Source organism: Adiantum capillus-veneris, chromosome 4, assembly GCF_014529385.1.
Source record: "Adiantum capillus-veneris isolate H3 chromosome 4, ASM1452938v2, whole genome shotgun sequence".
Taxonomy (NCBI): domain Eukaryota; kingdom Viridiplantae; phylum Streptophyta; class Polypodiopsida; order Polypodiales; family Pteridaceae; genus Adiantum; species Adiantum capillus-veneris.
The window spans coordinates 99,954,677-99,961,573 of NC_140934.1; positions in this window are offsets into that span (position 1 = coordinate 99,954,677).

The following is a 6,897-nucleotide window of genomic DNA, read 5'->3' on the forward strand; positions in this document are numbered from 1 at the left end:
GTTACAAAATTTAAATGCTGAAAATGAACAAGCAAAAAATCAAAGTGCCACAATGTAAAATTTTAAGCTGGAAGAGAAATCTCAGCTTGATTTGGTACTTCACTCACATGTATTGCCTATGGTACTAGAGCCCTAGAGGTTCCCAGTGTGGGCGCTTTTCCTTGAAAAGCAAAAAACCCAAGGCATACAAAATAAGCACACACATCATAATTGAATCAGTGTGAAAAGACTTTGGGGGGTCAAAGAAAAAGTAATCAGTCAGGCGATGATTTCATGAGAAATTCCTTTTATGGTAGCTTAACTACAAGGTTTTCTAGATATAGCCTCTAGTCAGCCCTTGAACATGAATACTTGGCTCTCGCGATTAAACAACTTAATTGACCACAGAAAATTAAGAAGCTTACCCATGGTATTAATATTCGATCTCTAGTGCTTTTCGACCGTCAAACTAGCGACCCCAGACTTGTTTAATTTTCTACCTTTACATCTGTTTATGCATTTGATTACATTGCAATTTAATGTTCATTGCTAACAAATTGTTTGAAATTCTTTTACCAATCAATTTGTCTACCTAAAACTGCATATGCTTTTTAAGAGAATGCAATTACTGTGCCAATGTTGTTTGATTTTGCAGTGACTGAAGAAGGCTAAGGACATTCATCTCAAATGCTCTTCCACCTCGACGACCCAGCTTCAACTCAATAGCTTCCGAGGACGGAATCTACATCAGGAAGGGGGGCATGTTAACCCTCACGGCTCACGGACACCCATCACCTATGATGGACGCGTATTATGTATTTGGTAGAGTCAGGTACCGGGCTTGTCGGACCAATAGGGAAAGGTAGAGTGATCGCCGATGAGAGGCGCACTTTAACTTGGACATTCAAGGGATTAGTTGGTTAAGCATGGGCGCCCAAGTGTGAATGGGGTGAGCTCCTATAAAAGCCAACTAAACCTAATTTTTACTCATTCTCTCATTTGTGCAATTGAAGAGTGCTCTTGCTCCATCTCCATCTTCTTCTTCTTCACCTCCTTGTGTGTGTGTGTGTGAGAGAGAGAGAGAGAGAGGGAGAGTGTGTGTGCGATCGAGCATTACGAAGGCACGACGGCGGCGAAGCGGTTGAGCGCGGCACGACTGCAGCTTCTTCTTCATCGCGGCGAGGAATCCACCACGAAGGCGAGTGTAGAGCGGTGAGTGACACACCCTTTGTTTTCTTGAGCTTGCTAGTTTAGGCTTGTTGTGTGCTTGGAGCCGTTTGTGGCTCGCATACGGTGTATTGGCAAGTCCCTTGCTTCGACAGTGCGACAAGGAGCGCACATAGCTCTATTTATTTTGTAGTGCTTGGCACAAAAGTCGCTAAGCGAAGGGATTCAGTCGCCACCCTATCTTTTAGCGTGCAATCAGAGAAAGACATTTGGTGGTTGGGTGCTATTGAGGTGCCCAAAGAGACCAATGGAGTACTTTCGTGGATTTTTGAGAGAACGCCATGGATCACAGAAGTAATACACTCCCAAATTGTAGGTCAGAAGTTGGAGATTGAGGGCTTTGGTAGTTATGATGTGGAGTGGCACTTAGGTGGGGATTTGAAGACCATAAAGTGTTTGCTTGGCTGCAAACAAGGGGCTTCTTCTCTCATGCCTTGTCCATTTTGCACTCGAGGGTACAAACCTAATGGACAAAAATCACATAAGAGCACTGCAAATGCCAGTTACATGCTTCCATTGCAAGGGCATGGAGAACAAGGGTTAGATTGTCATGATGTCGGAGATGAAGGTAGAGAATGGGAAGCGTCTATTCTGAGATGTCCCATGCTCAATGCCCCAGACCATGATCAAAAGGACCACACTTGGAATCCAATCTTTCGATTTCCTCTATCGAATGTACATTTTTGTACATTACACTCATTCATGCGTATTTTTGATAGGCTATTGAAGCTCCACATTGACTATGCTTTCACAATGAAACCGTTGGAAAAGTCCCAGGAAGCGATCGAAAGAGTGGAGGTACTCTTGAATTCCATTGGCTGTCACGGTGGAAATGTGTCTATAGTTGCTGCAAAGAACACAGAGGAGGTCCATGAAATTGCTCAACAAGTGTCAATGAGTGGACAAAAAGCTAGACACTTTTTGAAGAAAGTTTCCCAAGGAAAGCCAAGTCGATATGATGCTCAAAGCAGCTCCAACCAGCAGGCAGGTAACCTTTGGGAGCTTTGGAAGGAGTTATGCAAAGCTACTACTGACAATGATTCAAATGGCGAGCTTGCAAACAAGCGCAAGCAAGTTTGGGCCCATTTTGATAAAATGGTCAAGCTTATGAGCCTTAACAGCACAACAGAAGAACAACGGCAATCATTTCAAGAAGCTTTGGTGGATTTTACCAAGGTCTTCACCCTTTCTTGGGGTGAAAATAACATCACACATTACATGGTAAGTCATTCATGGTGTATTCATTACAAGGGATTGTTTTTATTTACTAATGTGGATCGTTTGCTCATGTGAACATCATATCTTGTTTGCGCATGGTGCATTTTTTATGCACAAGTATGGATCGCTTGAAATTTTTAGCACTCAAGGCATGGAGAAGTCCCATTATCGAGCAAGGGGAGTGTACTTCAAAAATACTCGACATGGTGGTGGAATGGTGTAATCCAATTATTTGGAGGAGATGTTCAACTGGTTTTTTCGCACAACATTTGCTCGTAAGCTCACAATGGAGCGTGCGTGACAATCCAAGATTGCTATTGAATTGCGCAAATGGAGTCGTCAAGAGCATAGCAACAAGTGGCAAATGTCGCAAGGTCCCACCAAGCATGCTGCATGGCGGCGATGCAGAGTGCGACAAGGATCAAAGTGGATACTACGCGAGTCACTAAACGTGAACGCAGGGTCCAACTCTTAGTGACATGTTTATTTAAAAAATAATACTTCTTTTAAAAAAATTAGTGTGAACAGGGCCCTTTTTAAATGGGCCCTTATAAATATTGCATGCTCTCATAAATCACTCATTTCTTAAGAACAGGTGAGCTCTTACCAACGAAATGGCACGCACCAAAAAAACCATGAAAGAGCATTCGCCTGCCAACAAAAACACCCTCCAAGGATGTGAGAAGCCGTCATGGCTTAAAGGCACAAGAAAACGGCCACGAGCACTTGGCCGTTCCAGGAACTCTTCTGGTAGTGGGCATGGTGGTAGGGCACGAGAGTCATCAAGGACTGTTGAATCTCCACCTCCTCAAGATATAACACCTAGAAAGAGAATGGAGCAACGTGCCCAGCGCTGGAGAGAAGCAGAGGGCCAGCAAACATCAGAGTCCGATAGGGAGCAGCCGTCGCGCCCCCAATCACAAGCAGGACCATCCAGGACTCGGGTGGTCAATACAGACACCGAATCAGAGAGTGAGCCACCATGGCTGCAAGAAAACATACCGCGCACACACCGGGTGGCCGTTGGGGGGAAGACATTGCCTCATGGCAAGGGAGCTCTCCCCACACGACAAGATCGGCAACCAAGGGAAGAGGAAGAATCAGAACAGGCTGCAGAACCAGCCCCTAAGCATGTAAACAGACGCAAGTCTAAGTTTTCAAGAAGCCTTCACGCCGCCCGCCAGCAAATGTGCAAGTGCCCCCAAGACAACCGCAGCGGCGCCGAAAAATAGCAAGGGCATTTGCAGAAATCCGCCACTACCAGAAGACGACGGAGCTCTTGATTCGACGCACCCCCTTTGCTCGCACTGTGAAGGAAGTGCTTCAAAGCTATGGAAATCAGTATAGGATGCAAGCAATAGTGCTAGAGGCTATTCAAGAAGCTGCACAGGCCCACATCATTTCAATGTTGGAAGATACCAACCTATGTGCCATTCATGCAAAGCGAGTGACAATACAGCCAAAAGATATGCAGCTTGCACGACGATTGTAACGAGACTTCGAGCATTAGCCGAAGTTACTCCTCTTTTTGTATTGCACACCCTTATCTTTGTAATGATTTGACTTTCCAATGACAATATGATCAACAGTTGTGTCTACTCTGTCTATTATCTTTGTAATTTCAAGTTCTGTATGTAATTGTAGTCAATTTCAGTAAATTTGTGCATTTTAAGTAACCTTAGGGGTAGATAAGCCTACAAGGGGCAGAAAAATGCCTGGCCACAAGGGCGCGCAAATGGCCCATCCAAAACTGATGGATGGGCCATTTGTGCGCCCTTGTGGCCAGGCCTTTTTCTGCCCCTTGTAGGCTTATCTACCCCCAAGGGTACTTAAAATAACCAAATTTACTAAAACCTATTGGTTTTGCATCAATATTTTATATGGATCCTTATGGACACCTTTTTTTTGGTCATTTCAAGCTTTGAACTCCTTATAGGATATCAAAACAAATAACATATTGTGAAACCAAGTGTCCAATGTAATTTGACTTTTTGGTGCAAGGGTGTAGTAGGTAGAGCTAAAGCAAGTGATAGTTTGCTGGAAACTTCATTTCATAATTGATTTGAGCTTTTCTAGTGTCCTTGAGTGTGAACATATACTGGAATTGCCATAAAAAGGTTGCATTTAAATGAATGATGCAAAACCAATCCATTGCAATAAATTTGTGCTTTTTAAGTACCCTAGGGGGTAGATTGGCCTATAAGGGGCAAAAAAATGCCTGGCCACAAGGGCGCGCAAATGGCCCATCCAAAACTGATGGATGGGCCATTTGCGCGCCCTTGTGGCCAGGCCTTTTTCTGCCCCTTGTAGGCTTATCTACCCCCAAGGGTACTTAAAATAACCAAATTTACTAAAACCTATTGGTTTTGCATCAATATTTTATATGGATCCTTATGGACACCTTTTTTTGGTCATTTCAAGCTTTGAATTCCTTATAGGATATCAAAACAAATAACATATTGGGAAACCAAGTGTCCAATGTAATTTGACTTTTTGGTGCAAGGGTGTAGTAGGTAGAACTAAAGCAAGTGATAGTTTGCTGGAAACTTCATTTCATAATTGATTTGAGCTTTTCTAGTGTCCTTGAGTGTGAACATATACTGGAATTTCCATAAAAAGGTTGCATTTAAATGAATGATGCAAAACCAATCCATTGCAATAAATTTGTGCTTTTTAAGTACCCTAGGGGGTAGATTGGCCTATAAGGGGCAAAAAAATGCCTGGCCACAAGGGCGCGTAAATGGCCCATCCAAAACTGATGGATGGGCCATTTGCGCGTCCTTGTGGCCAGGCATTTTTTTGCCCCTTATAGGCTAATCTAACCCCCTAGGGTACTTAAAAATCACAATTATACTCAAATTGACTGCAATTACATACCTTGAAATAACAAAGTCAGAAAACAATTCATATCACCAATTGAAACAATTTCAAGATTGACAAATCAGATTGAAAAGAATTTGCAATATAGAGAGACAATTTCAAATATTTTTTATTCCTTCTAGCACGGTGATTTTACATCATGTATCTGAGGAGTTCAGAATTTTTTTGACCATTTCCTGGCGCCTATTTTGCGCGTAAGGCAACTCCCCAGTCAAGAGGGATTGTGCTATGGCATTTGGGTCAGTTGAGCCAATGGAAGCATGTATCCCTATCTGGGCAAGCACTTTACCACGAAAGCCAGTGCCAAACGTTGTGCATACAAGGGATCTACGCACTAGGAACACTTGATGCACAGTTTGAGCAATGGTACTCAAACACAAAAACTTGCTCAAAGCTTTTAACGACCAAGTCATAAAATGGGCTTGGGGAGTAAATTCATTATGGATAATGGCCACATCGCCAGGGGGGAGTTGTTCGAGGTAATGTGAAAGGGAAGCTTGAGGTCCAAAGCCCGTCGGCTTGCCACCCGTCCTTGCAGCAAAATCATCAACCTCCACAACATCCTGTCATAAACCGATGAAGGTTGAGAAAAAAGACAACGAAGGATAAAATAGCAACATGAAAATTAGGATACAGTTTACCTCCTGCTCCTTGTCATCCTCCTCCCTGTTGCCCTTTGCATCCAAGTCAATGGTCCCATGCACCACAGATACAAGCTTTGGATCATTAGATGGGAGATTGCATAATGGCATAGGCATCCTAGCAGCCTCAACCTTGGCTTGCGTGGCTTGGAAATCTTCATCAGCCACGTGCAACTGCTCTGCTGCCAGGACCTCCGCACATACAACTGCAATAGTGTCAGCAACAGAGTCCCCATCTGGCAAGAGCTTGCTTTCTAGGGCATCTGGCATATTGTCTAAGGGACATTTGCTGCTGTTGCATAGCACGCTCAAGCATTCATCCATGCGCAGGCCAAATGCTTTTTCCAAATCATGCAGGAACACAAACTCCTCCCCATCCACTAACACTGAGGAGAAGCGGCTAATTTCTACCTCTGGGATAGCCACATCCGTCAGTGGTAGTGGCACTGGAGTGTCACTAGGGCCAGCCGCAACTATGGATTTCTCAACCACTTCCTCAAGACCCCTAGGGTACTCGAGCTGGTGTGCTTTTCCTTCCGCTGCAGGGTTCATGGGGATAACCTGCTGCTCCTTGGTGTCCTCGATAAAGGACCCAACTTGAAGGTGTGGTAAGCGGAGCTCCTCCAAATCAGGTTCCTCGCTCACCAAGAAGATAAATGTTGCGAGCCGAGAAAGGTACTCCACCCCCAACTTGCGCTTCTTGAGCGCTGACACCCCAGGGGCTTGCTCGTCCAAGTAATGGCCTGCATTGGTTGCAATTTCTTGGAATCGTTGCAACCGCTTGGCGAATGGCGATCACCTTTGTGTATATAGCGCAAAAGATCCCAAGGCACCCAGATCCCTGCATGTGGGGGGATAGATACAGAATATTTTATGATGTGCTCCTCCATGAACGTAGAAATCTCCTCAAATGCATCCATGTGAAGGGCAAATGTGCGTCAAGGTCAGGGAG